Genomic DNA, 12,942 nt, shown 5'->3' on the forward strand with positions numbered 1-12,942 from the left:
CCTGGTGCCCGCTCTGCCTCGGGGCTCTGTCCTATGCCACGCACGACAGCCACAGCCAGCTCAGCCCACAGGACCCAAGGGCGACAAACACCCACCATGATCCCCCACCAGACTCCTTGACCTCCACCCTTGTGCTCTTCACGGTCGGGGGCCACAGTGCACATGGCCAGCCCACCAGCTGCTGGACTGCCCCTGTCACCTCATTTTTCTAGATTTCTTCAAATAAAAGTGGAAAGGCAGAGTCACAGGGACGACACACAACTAGATACAGAGATAGATATAGAGAATCACCTGTTGATTCTCTCCCTGAATGGCCACAACGGCCAGAGCTGGGCGTGTTCTGCTGCTCTCCCAGACCATAAGCAGGGAGCTGGATCAAATGCCGAACAGCTGGGACTTGAACCAGCACACTTCTGGGATTCCGGCCAACAACAGGAATCTACTCCAGCAAAGGGGATCACAGAAGCGGTCATTTAAAACAGAACCGTGGGGGCCTGGCAGTGTGGCCTAGTGGATAAAGTCCTCGCCTTGAAGGCACCAGGATCCCATAGGGCGCCAGTTCTAATCCCGGCAGCTAAACTTCCCATCCACTCCCTGCTTATGGCCTGGGAAAGCAGTTGAGGATGGCCCAACGCTTTGGGAACCTGAACCCATGTGGGAGGTCCGGAGGAGGTTCCAGGTTCTTGGCTTTGGATCGGCGCAGCACCAGCTGTTGTGATCACTTGGGGAGTGACCCGTTGGATGGACGATCTTCCTCTCTGTCTCTCCTCTCTGTATATCTGACTTTGTATTAAACAAAAAAAATTTAAAACAGAACCGTGGACTGCTCTGTGCACTCTGCGCATGGAAATCAAAGAAACAAGAGGGACCCAGGAAAGCAGCTCCTGCTGAGCTGGGACACACTGCAGCAGCACACCAGCAACCCCACAGCCACCACCTCCCACAGCCAGGTTCCCACTGACAACCCCACAGGGACAAACCGGAAGCAGCACACTGGAGCCCAACCTCTCCCTCAGCACAGTGCAAGTGAATGGCCGAAAAAGCTCAAGTAACATGCAGAACTGCCAGACTGACTTAGGGGGAAAAAAGGCAAGATGTAACAATGTGCTACCTACAAAAGCACACTTTTCAAAAGGAAGGTGCAGGGGTCAGTAGTGCAACAAGCTAACCCTCTGCCTACACACGGGCATCCCATATGGACACTGGTGGGAGTCCTGGCTGCCCCACTGCAGACCCATCTCCTTGCTGCTGACCTGGGAAGGTGGTGGGGAATGGCCCAAGTGCTTGGCCCATGCACACACGTGGGAGACCTGGAAGAAACGCCTGGCTTGGCTTAGGAGCAGCTCAGCTGTAGCAGCTGCAGCCATTTGTGGGGTTTAACCAGCAGATGGAAGAGCTCCCTGTCTTGGGTCAGCTCTGGCATGTGGGAGTGAATCTGAACACAGAAGGTATTCTCCTCCCTCTGTCAGTCCACCTTCCAAATAGATGCAAAGAAATAATGAAGAAAGAAGTGAGGGCCCGGCACGGTAGCCTGGCGGTTGAAGTCCTCACCTTGCACACACTGGGATCCCATATGGGCACTGGTTCATGCCTCAGCCGACCTGCTTCCCATCCAGCTCCCTGCCTGTGGCCTGGGAAAGCAGTCGAGGATGGCCCAAACCCTGGGGACCCTGAACCTGTACGGGAGACCCGGAAGAAGCGCCTAGCTCCTGGCTTCAGATTGGCTCAGCTCTGGCCATTGTGGCCACTTGGAGAGTGAATCATTGGATGGAACTCCTCCTCTCTTTAAAGCTAACTTTCCAATAAAAAATAAATAATTCGTAAAATTACAAAGACGTGAAGATGCAAAGAGGTAACAAGTGAAAGGTGAACAGGCTGTGCCAGTCAGCCCGGATGTTCCATGAAGATTGCAGTCCTGGCCGGCCCAGGGCCCAGCCTGGAGAGGTCACCAACTACAGTGGTGGGTGAGCCAGTCAGGAGGACATTACTGAGAGGCAGCGATGGAGAGATCTTCCACCGTCCAGTTCACTCCACAAATGCCAGCAATGGCTGCAGTTGGACCAGGCTCAAGCCAGGAGTTTCTTCTGGATTTTCCATGTGGGCAACAGGGGCCAAGTACTTGAGCCATCTTCTGCTGCTTTCCCAGGCCACTCGCAGAAAGCTGGGTCAGGGAGAGAATCAAGATGGCAGAATAGGGTAAGGACACGTTTAAACGGACGGAGAAACACTTCATCAGGATGAAGCAGAGAGGACACATTCCAGGAAATAGGAGAGGGCAGAACAGCAGCATGGGGGTAACTAGACACTGTAAGAAACAGGAAAGCAGCAGACACAACGGTGTGGTGTTGCAGTGACTGATACTCCAGCTGCATTCAGCAAACCGTGATCTGAATTCCACCAGCAGCTGGAACTCCACCAGCAACCAGGTGGGAAGGGGCTTTGACTGGGAGCTTGGGAGGTGAGCCCATACTAAGAACTGTCCATCCTGCCGGTCTGTTTGATTTGAGCAGAAGCAGAGACAGAGCAGCAGATCCCAGATGGGCAGTGCGAGAACAGGGTGGATTTCGCAGCCCAGTCAGCCTCCTAGAGCTGAACTGGGCACCATTTGGCTAAGCAGGCAAAGGGGAAGGACTGAGCATAAACTGAGATGGGAGTGAACTCTTTTTTGCTCAGATAATTGCAGCAACACAGCATTCCACAGGTTCCACATAAACACGTCTGGGTAGCCCTCAGACTTGACGGCCAGCAGATCAAGAACTCTAGTAGGGGCATGTCAGGCACCATTTTGCACACTGTGGCAAAAGCTTTAGGACTGCAGGGACAACAATGAACTGCACATGTGCTGAGCTCACGAGAACACATCGAGTTCAGTAGACTGCCCAGGTCCCACAGGAAAATAACACCGTCTATGGCATCATACGGGTCCAAATAAGTCCGTGTGGCACCCAGACCTAATATCCAACAGGTCTGGCAAGATCACCAACACCAACAACCTAGCTATATAGGATACCTGGTGTCTCCCTAATCCTGGGACCTGCTCCAACCGAAAGTGGGAGTAGATTGTACACATAACGGTGCAGCCTCAGCACGATATCACAGGAGGAGGAGAGTGGGGAGCCAGGAGTTGGGGCTACAGAGACCATGGTGGAAATCTAAGATAGGAACCCAGACCTGGAACCTGCTGGAGGGAGTGGCACAATTGGCTATAAGCAAAGAGCTGTGTACCAACAGAAACAAGTAAAATCGAACTGTAGACTTGTGGGTGACACAGCTTAGAAACCTGTCCCAAGCAGAAGAATCTGATAACTAGAAGCACAGTGTCCAAGAGCAAAAGAAGAGACAAAGGCACAATAAATATTACTGAACTCCCTGCAAAGGAGCAAAACCCTATGCCAAGCTCTGATTTAACTGAGGAAGACATCGAGAAAATAGGGGAGACACAGAATTGAGAAAAATCATTTTAAAGCTTCTGAAAAACAATGAGAAGCACATGCAAGAGTTTAAAGAATTGGGCCCGGCGGCATGGCCTAGCGGCTAAAGTCCTCGCCTTGAAGGCACCAGGATCCCATAGGGGCGCTGGTTCTAATCCCAGCAGCTCCACTTCCCATCCAGCTCCCTGCTTGTGGTCTGGGGAAGCAGTCGAGGATGGCCCAATGCATTGGGTTCCTGCACCCACATGGGAGACCTGGAAGAGTTTCCTGGTTCCCGGCTTTGGATTAGCGTGCACCGGCCCGTTGCAGCTCACTTGGGGAGTAAATCATCAGATGGAAGATCTTCCCCTCTGTCTTTCCTCCTCTCTGTATATCTGACTTTGTAATAAAAATAAATCTTTAAAAAAAAAGAAAGAAATAGATCCTTAATATGTGCATACGTATGCATATGTGTGTGTATATATTGCATATTAGAATATATATAGATGAAAACAAGCTTATTATGTCCTCAATCTGCCTGACTACAATAGCTAAATACTTCTGAAAATAAAACTACCACTGATTGTCACAGTCCAAAATAGAGTCTTCATTTGCCCAGTATTTCGCTGCCCAACATATAGCTGAGGTGGTTAATTGATTTGTTCTGTCCTCAGTCTTTTCTTGGCTAGAGTTCTGAGTCCAGCAGTTTGATTGGGGAGATCTCAAAATAAACTTTGAGGTATTACCAGATCAGATTCTTGTATGTTCTAGTAAGCACCGGATGACAATCAGTGGATTCTTCAAAGACCTCATCGAGCTGGGAGTGGCGAGATTGGCAGTGATCCATAACTGGAGAACTATTGAAATCACTTGAGCAAGTATCTCAGAGCATGCCCCACATCCGGGACTTTGGGCGTGTGGGAAACTGGGTGGGGCTTCTCCCTCAATATCCCCCTTTGCCTCAGATACATGAAGGAAACAATATGGACATAAAAGTCTTACCCACTTCCCTAAGCCCCTCAACCTTTATGCCGTAATTAACTATGTGAAGATTTTCAACAATATAAAAAAAAAATAAAACTACCAAACCCAATATGGAATGAGAACATACAGACTTCTATTTCTTGGATGAAAGTGTTAATTGCAAAGGTGACGGGACTCCTATAAATCTGGAATCTCCAAAGAGACACCTACACCCTCTTATGAGAAAAAGGTCCTGCTTCCTGAAACACCAGGAAGCAGCTAGGAAATATAAAGGATCTTGGAGTTTTAGGATTTATGCAAAAGACAGCTACCTTTAAGGCATGCTGTTTTACTACTCTCCACATTGAAGTAGGATCAGGATTTCAAGCCTATGCATTGTAAATTTCTAGTATCTGCTTTCTGCTTTGTGTCACCAAAAGCCCCTAATCATGTATTTGCACAATGTCATGTAGATTTTGATTTTTCCACAGATACTTTCTATAAAAACTCCACTTATTTTGTTAAATGTGCTTCTTGTCCATGGCAGGATGTGGCTCTCAACTAGAAGTTAAATAAAACTCCTTTCACTAACATTGGAGTCTCACAAACATATTTTTGAAGTCTTACACTTGGAGCATTTATTTTTTAAAAATTAAAAAGATTGACTTACTTTCATTATATTTCAGGACAGAAAGAGAGGGTTCTTCCACCCATTGGTTCACTCTCCAAATGCCTGTAACAGCCAAGTCAAAGCCAGCAGCTCAGAACTCCATTTGGGTCCATCACAGGGCTGACAAGGATAAATGTACAGGAGTCATCATTTACACTCTCCAAGGATGCACATTATCAGGAAACAGGGTGGGAAATGCAGAGGCCTGCAACATGAGGAGGCACTTCAATATGAGATGTGGGCATCCCAAGTGGATTTATTTGTTGGATTACAAACACATTCCAGCTGTGTAAGTTTCAGCGAGGAATAAGTCAATTAGCCTACCTAATCAATTCCAGGTCTGCTTCATTTTAATGTCCTTACTATTTACTACATATACTAGGTGATTTTGAATTTTTCCACTAGTCTTTTCTTTTCTTTTAAGATTTTTTTTTATGGCAAAGTCACATATACAGAGATGAGGAGAGGCAGAGACGAAGATCTTCCGTCCAATGAATCATTACCAAAGTGACTGCAATAGCCAGTGCTGTGCCAATCTGAAGCCAGGAGCTAGGAAGTTCCTCCAGGACTCCCAAACAGAAGCAGGGTCCTAAGATTTTGCTCAGTCCTTGAATTTTTTACTGGCTACAAGCAGGGAGTAGGATGGGAAGTGGAGCTGCTAGGATTAGAACTGGTGAACATATAGGGTAGTGGTGTGCCCACACTGAGGACTTAATCTGAAGGCCACGGAACTGGGACATCCACAAGTCTATAAATAAAAAGTTTTAAGTATCTGAGAAAGAGCAGGGTTAAATGATTGCAAAGGGGAGACTGAGTGGGGCTTCTCCATTTATCTCCCTCCCCATTTACCCCAGATACAGTAAAAGAAGAGAATGTGGGAATAATAGCCTTACCCACTGTCCTGTAGCCCTTGAGCCTTTTTACCCTAATGAATTATGTCAAGATTGTCAAAAATACAATGAAACAAAAACAAAAGGAGTTAGGGTTAGCTTTAGGAGTTTGATTTGTGTTTGAGCTAGGGATACACTTAGTAGTAGTAGTAGAAATCGGGTCATCATTTGGTCTAGGGGTATGATCAGGGCAAGTCTAGGGCTGGGCTTAGAGTTACAGAAAGGGCTGACCTCAGGGAAGATTTGTTTCAGGAACCCGGCTGGTTCAGGATGAAGGGAATCTTTAGCGTTGTGTTTAGGTCTGGTGTTTCACTTGGGGCTATGACTCTGCTTGGCATTATGTTGAGTTTGAACGCTCATATTTCAGTTAGATTGTTTTAAAAATCTTGGGATTACGATTGGTGTAGGACTATGGTTTGGGCGGTAGTAGAGATGGACAAGGATTAAGGTTAATATTTGAGACAGGGTTAAGTCAAAGCAGAGGTTGATGAGAGTAGCGCTAGGTGAAAGATTAAAACTAGGGCTACTTCTACAGGAAGAATTCACACTAACCCTGCCTGTAACGCTGACTCAGTCTCTTGACTTTTGATAGCTATAATCAGCAGACAGGCTATAGGTCTCATTCTAAACCTGACGTTGGCCCTAGTCATAAATTCAAGCTAGAGTAGCCATAACTCTTTTGTTATTCAGAATGATGACGTTTCATTGGAAAGTAAGATATACAGCACTTACCCAAGCCATATTTCAAAGCCTAGCACGAATACTAATTACAAGTTAGAGGAAACCCAAAGCCAGACAGGATGATCTCCAACCCTGGCCATCATCCTAATCCGCATGCTGATACTAGCTCTAGCTCTAGCAAGTGATCCTAGCCCTAAACCCAACCAAATCTATGGTCCCAATACTGACTCCAACACTGACACACATGGAGACATCACTGTCATACTAAGCCTAGCCTGAACACTGAACCCAATCCCAGTGACATTTCTAAGCCTAAACCGCAATGCTAATTTGAATCATCACCCTCATTAGAACACTAACCCCATTTCAACTGTAGCCAAAACCTTCACCACAAGATTTGGACCTAACACTAGATTTGGACCTCACCTTAATCCTACAAGAACTTGAGCAGTACCATTAGTCCACAACCTACCATGAACTCTAGCTCTAAGCATAATCATTTGGACATTGACTAGACCCTCACCATGATACTCAAATTCAAACAAAACAACCTCTTCATCCTCAATGTAGCCACAGCTTTCATCCTAACCTCAAGTGTAACCCTAACTGTATTCTGATTCCACACTGTCCTAACAATAACCTTCAATCTAGCACTAACTCCAACCAAGCCTGAACCACAAATGGAACCCAAATTCTCTATCTGGCAGTAATCCAAACACTATTCTTTACCTAATACTAATCCTCACACAAATCCTACTGCACGCCTCATACAAAACCTAAGTCTGGAGCTAATCTTATTTGTAAGTTGAACCAGAACCCTAACCCTAACCCTAACCCTAACCCTAACCCTAACCATTGGGATAACCAGAACTCAAATCTCAAAACCTAACAGTAACCTCACTACTAGACTTGGCCTTTAGCATTAGACCTAGCCCTCACCTTAATTCCACCTCAGCATAATCCCACTTCTATTCCTACTAGTAACACGTAACAGTTATACCCTTACACTTCACACTCAAACTCGCACTAACCTGAAATCTAGGCTTTGACATCACTACAACCATAAGTCTAGATAGCATTATAACGCTGATTCCAACCCTGTATCCAACCATGGTATTGATCCCAACCATCTCCCTGAAGTGATCTCTTTTACACTATGGTGACCCAGCTACATGACACTCGACTGCACTAGGGAAAATTCACTGAGAGCCATGACAGGAAATGGGATATAAAATCTGCCTATGGAATTCAGCTGACTTGGCTCTTCCACATTACATAGGTTTGTCCACACACTACTCTAATGGAGAACTAGGATTCGATTGGCTCCTTGAACAGACACAAGGATTCTCATTGAAGAATAATGCAAGTGCTTTCATAGTACCAGTGTTGAAAAGGCCCTAGGCTTCACTACATTTTCAGTGGATTAGCAAACTCACACTCAAGGGAAACCCAACCCCACACACTCACGCTCTGCTGGCTTCCATGGAGTCTGCATGTCTTCTCTGCTAGGGCCTGTGGCGAGAAGGAACAAAGAAAGCAGAGCTTGAACCACTCACCATCTTTCTCCACCCCACAGAGGAGGCTGCCTGTCACCATGGCTTTTCTAGAATGCTGAGGCTACAGGATTCCGGGCTGCTATGACCAGGCAGCTGCTGATTGGACAGCTTGTAGGGCCACACAGCCCTGTGAGGTCTTAGAGATTGTAGCCAATCAGAATGCTCCCTGTCATCAGGACTGCCACAGGGAGTGACGTGAGTGAAGCAAGGTGATGCCCGAGTGTGTGCTGGGCAGAATCAGGCTGCACTGCAACACCCATTGGTTCCCGTGGAAGACAGGCCTGGAAACACAACCAACCCAGCAACTGCAACAACCAGCTGATCGGGCTGATGGGCTGTGCCGGGCCCTGCACTTGCTAGTATATACCAGAATCTGGACTGGGAACACCACAGACACAGAGATCATCTTTGGGGATCTCCCCATTCAAACTGCTGCACTCAGAACCCTAACCATGACAAGACAGAGGACAGAACAAGCCAATCACCCACCTCAGCCATGGATTGGCAGTGAAAACCTGGGCAAACGCAGACTCGAAGATGGACTGTGTCAATCAGTGTATGCTTCAGAGACCTCATGGTGCTTGCAGTTGCAAGATTGGCAGCAATTCATGACTGTTGAACTCTCAAAACCACTTGAGAAAAAAGAAACAAACAAAAAACCCACTTGAGCAGGACCCTCGGAGCATGCCCGACATCAGGGACCTGGGGTTGGGTGGAGACTGGCTGGGGCTTCTCCTTTTACCTCCCTCCCCATTTACCCCAGATACAGTAAAAGAAGAGAATGTGGGAATAATAGCCTTACCCACTGTCCTGTAGCCCTTGAGCCTTTTTACCCTAATGAACTATGTCAAGATTGTCAAAAATACAATGAAACAAAAACAAAAGGAGTTAGGGTTAGCTTTAGGAGTTTGATTTGTGTTTGAGCTAGGGATACACTTAGTAGTAGTAGTAGAAATCGGGTCATCATTTGGTCTAGGGGTATGATCAGGGCAAGTCTAGGGCTGGGCTTAGAGTTACAGAAAGGGCTGACCTCAGGGAAGATTTGTTTCAGGAACCCGGCTGGTTCAGGATGAAGGGAATCTTTAGCGTTGTGTTTAGGTCTGGTGTTTCACTTGGGGCTATGACTCTGCTTGGCATTATGTTGAGTTTGAACGCTCATATTTCAGTTAGATTGTTTTAAAAATCTTGGGATTACGATTGGTGTAGGACTATGGTTTGGGCGGTAGTAGAGATGGACAAGGATTAAGGTTAATATTTGAGACAGGGTTAAGTCAAAGCAGAGGTTGATGAGAGTAGCGCTAGGTGAAAGATTAAAACTAGGGCTACTTCTACAGGAAGAGTTCACACTAACCCTGCCTGTAACGCTGACTCAGTCTCTTGACTTTTGATAGCTATAATCAGCAGACAGGCTATAGGTCTCATTCTAAACCTGACGTTGGCCCTAGTCATAAATTCAAGCTAGAGTAGCCATAACTCTTTTGTTATTCAGAATGATGACGTTTCATTGGAAAGTAAGATATACAGCACTTACCCAAGCCATATTTCAAAGCCTAGCACGAATACTAATTACAAGTTAGAGGAAACCCAAAGCCAGACAGGATGATCTCCAACCCTGGCCATCATCCTAATCCGCATGCTGATACTAGCTCTAGCTCTAGCTCTAGCTCTAGCCCCAATCCTAAAAGTGATCCTAGCCCTAAACCCAACCAAATCTATGGTCCCAATACTGACTCCAACACTGACACACATGGAGACATCACTGTCATACTAAGCCTAGCCCGAACACTGAACCCAATCCCAGTGACATTTCTAAGCCTAAACAGCAATGCTAATTTGAATCATCACCCTCATTAGAACACTAACCCCATTTCAACTGTAGCCAAAACCTTCACCACAAGATTTGGACCTAACACTAGATTTGGACCTCACCTTAATCCTACAAGAACTTGAGCAGTACCATTAGTCCACAACCTACCATGAACTCTAGCTCTAAGCATAATCATTTGGACATTGACTAGACCCTCACCATGATACTCAAATTCAAACAAAACAACCTCTTCATCCTCAATGTAGCCACAGCTTTCATCCTAACCTCAAGTGTAACCCTAACTGTATTCTGATTCCACACTGTCCTAACAATAACCTTCAATCTAGCACTAACTCCAACCAAGCCTGAACCACAAATGGAACCCAAATTCTCTATCTGGCAGTAATCCAAACACTATTCTTTACCTAATACTAATCCTCACACAAATCCTACTGCACGCCTCATACAAAACCTAAGTCTGGAGCTAATCTTATTTGTAAGTTGAACCAGAACCCTAACCCTAACCCTAACCCTAACCCTAACCCTAACCATTGGGATAACCAGAACTCAAATCTCAAAACCTAACAGTAACCTCACTACTAGACTTGGCCTTTAGCATTAGACCTAGCCCTCACCTTAATTCCACCTCAGCATAATCCCAGTTCTATTCCTACTAGTAACACGTAACAGTTACACCCTTACACTTCACACTCAAACTCGCACTAACCTGAAATCTAGGCTTTGACATCACTACAACCATAAGTCTAGATAGCATTATAACGCTGATTCCAACCCTGTATCCAACCATGGTATTGATCCCAACCATCTCCCTGAAGTGATCTCTTTTACACTATGGTGACCCAGCTACATGACACTCGACTGCACTAGGGAAAATTCACTGAGAGCCATGACAGGAAATGGGATATAAAATCTGCCTATGGAATTCAGCTGACTTGGCTCTTCCACATTACATAGGTTTGTTCACAGACTACTCTAATGGAGAACTAGGATTCGATTGGCTCCTTGAACAGACACAAGGATTCTCATTGAAGAATAATGCAAGTGCTTTCATAGTACCAGTGTTGAAAAGGCCCTAGGCTTCACTACATTTTCAGTGGATTAGCAAACTCACACTCAAGGGAAACCCAACCCCACACACTCACGCTCTGCTGGCTTCCATGGAGTCTGCATGTCTTCTCTGCTAGGGCCTGTGGCGAGAAGGAACAAAGAAAGCAGAGCTTGAACCACTCACCATCTTTCTCCACCCCACAGAGGAGGCTGCCTGTCACCATGGCTTTTCTAGAATGCTGAGGCTACAGGATTCCGGGCTGCTATGACCAGGCAGCTGCTGATTGGACAGCTTGTAGGGCCACACAGCCCTGTGAGGTCTTAGAGATTGTAGCCAATCAGAATGCTCCCTGTCATCAGGACTGCCACAGGGAGTGACGTGAGTGAAGCAAGGTGATGCCCGAGTGTGTGCTGGGCAGAATCAGGCTGCACTGCAACACCCATTGGTTCCCGTGGAAGACAGGCCTGGAAACACAACCAACCCAGCAACTGCAACAACCAGCTGATTGGGCTGATGGGCTGTGCCGGGCCCTGCACTTGCTAGTATATACCAGAATCTGGACTGGGAACACCACAGACACAGAGATCATCTTTGGGTATCTCCCCATTCAAACTGCTGCACTCAGAACCCTAACCATGACAAGACAGAGGACAGAACAAGTCAATCACCCACCTCAGCCATGGATTGGCAGTGAAAACCTGGGCAAACGCAGACTCGAAGATGGACTGTGTCAATCAGTGTATGCTTCAGAGACCTCATGGTGCTTGCAGTTGCAAGATTGGCAGCAATTCATGACTGTTGAACTCTCAAAACCACTTGAGAAAAAAGAAACAAACAAAAAACCCACTTGAGCAGGACCCTCGGAGCATGCCCGACATCAGGGACCTGGGGTTGGGTGGAGACTGGCTGGGGCTTCTCCTTTTACCTCCCTCCCCATTTACCCCAGATACAGTAAAAGAAGAGAATGTGGGAATAATAGCCTTACCCACTGTTCTGTAGCCCTTGAGCCTTTTTACCCTAATGAACTATGTCAAGATTGTCAAAAATACAATGAAACAAAAACAAAAGGAGTTAGGGTTAGCTTTAGGAGTTTGATTTGTGTTTGAGCTAGGGATACACTTAGTAGTAGTAGTAGAAATCGGGTCATCATTTGGTCTAGGGGTATGATCAGGGCAAGTCTAGGGCTGGGCTTAGAGTTACAGAAAGGGCTGACCTCAGGGAAGATTTGTTTCAGGAACCCGGCTGGTTCAGGATGAAGGGAATCTTTAGCGTTGTGTTTAGGTCTGGTGTTTCACTTGGGGCTATGACTCTGCTTGGCATTATGTTGAGTTTGAACGCTCATATTTCAGTTAGATTGTTTTAAAAATCTTGGGATTACGATTGGTGTAGGACTATGGTTTGGGCGGTAGTAGAGATGGACAAGGATTAAGGTTAATATTTGAGACAGGGTTAAGTCAAAGCAGAGGTTGATGAGAGTAGCGCTAGGTGAAAGATTAAAACTAGGGCTACTTCTACAGGAAGAGTTCACACTAACCCTGCCTGTAACGCTGACTCAGTCTCTTGACTTTTGATAGCTATAATCAGCAGACAGGCTATAGGTCTCATTCTAAACCTGACGTTGGCCCTAGTCATAAATTCAAGCTAGAGTAGCCATAACTCTTTTGTTATTCAGAATGATGACGTTTCATTGGAAAGTAAGATATACAGCACTTACCCAAGCCATATTTCAAAGCCTAGCACGAATACTAATTACAAGTTAGAGGAAACCCAAAGCCAGACAGGATGATCTCCAACCCTGGCCATCATCCTAATCCGCATGCTGATACTAGCTCTAGCTCTAGCTCTAGCCCCAATCCTAAAAGTGATCCTAGCCCTAAACCCAACCAAATCTATGGT

The sequence above is a fragment of the Ochotona princeps genome, chromosome 2 (genome assembly GCF_030435755.1).
Source record: "Ochotona princeps isolate mOchPri1 chromosome 2, mOchPri1.hap1, whole genome shotgun sequence".
NCBI lineage: Eukaryota > Metazoa > Chordata > Mammalia > Lagomorpha > Ochotonidae > Ochotona > Ochotona princeps.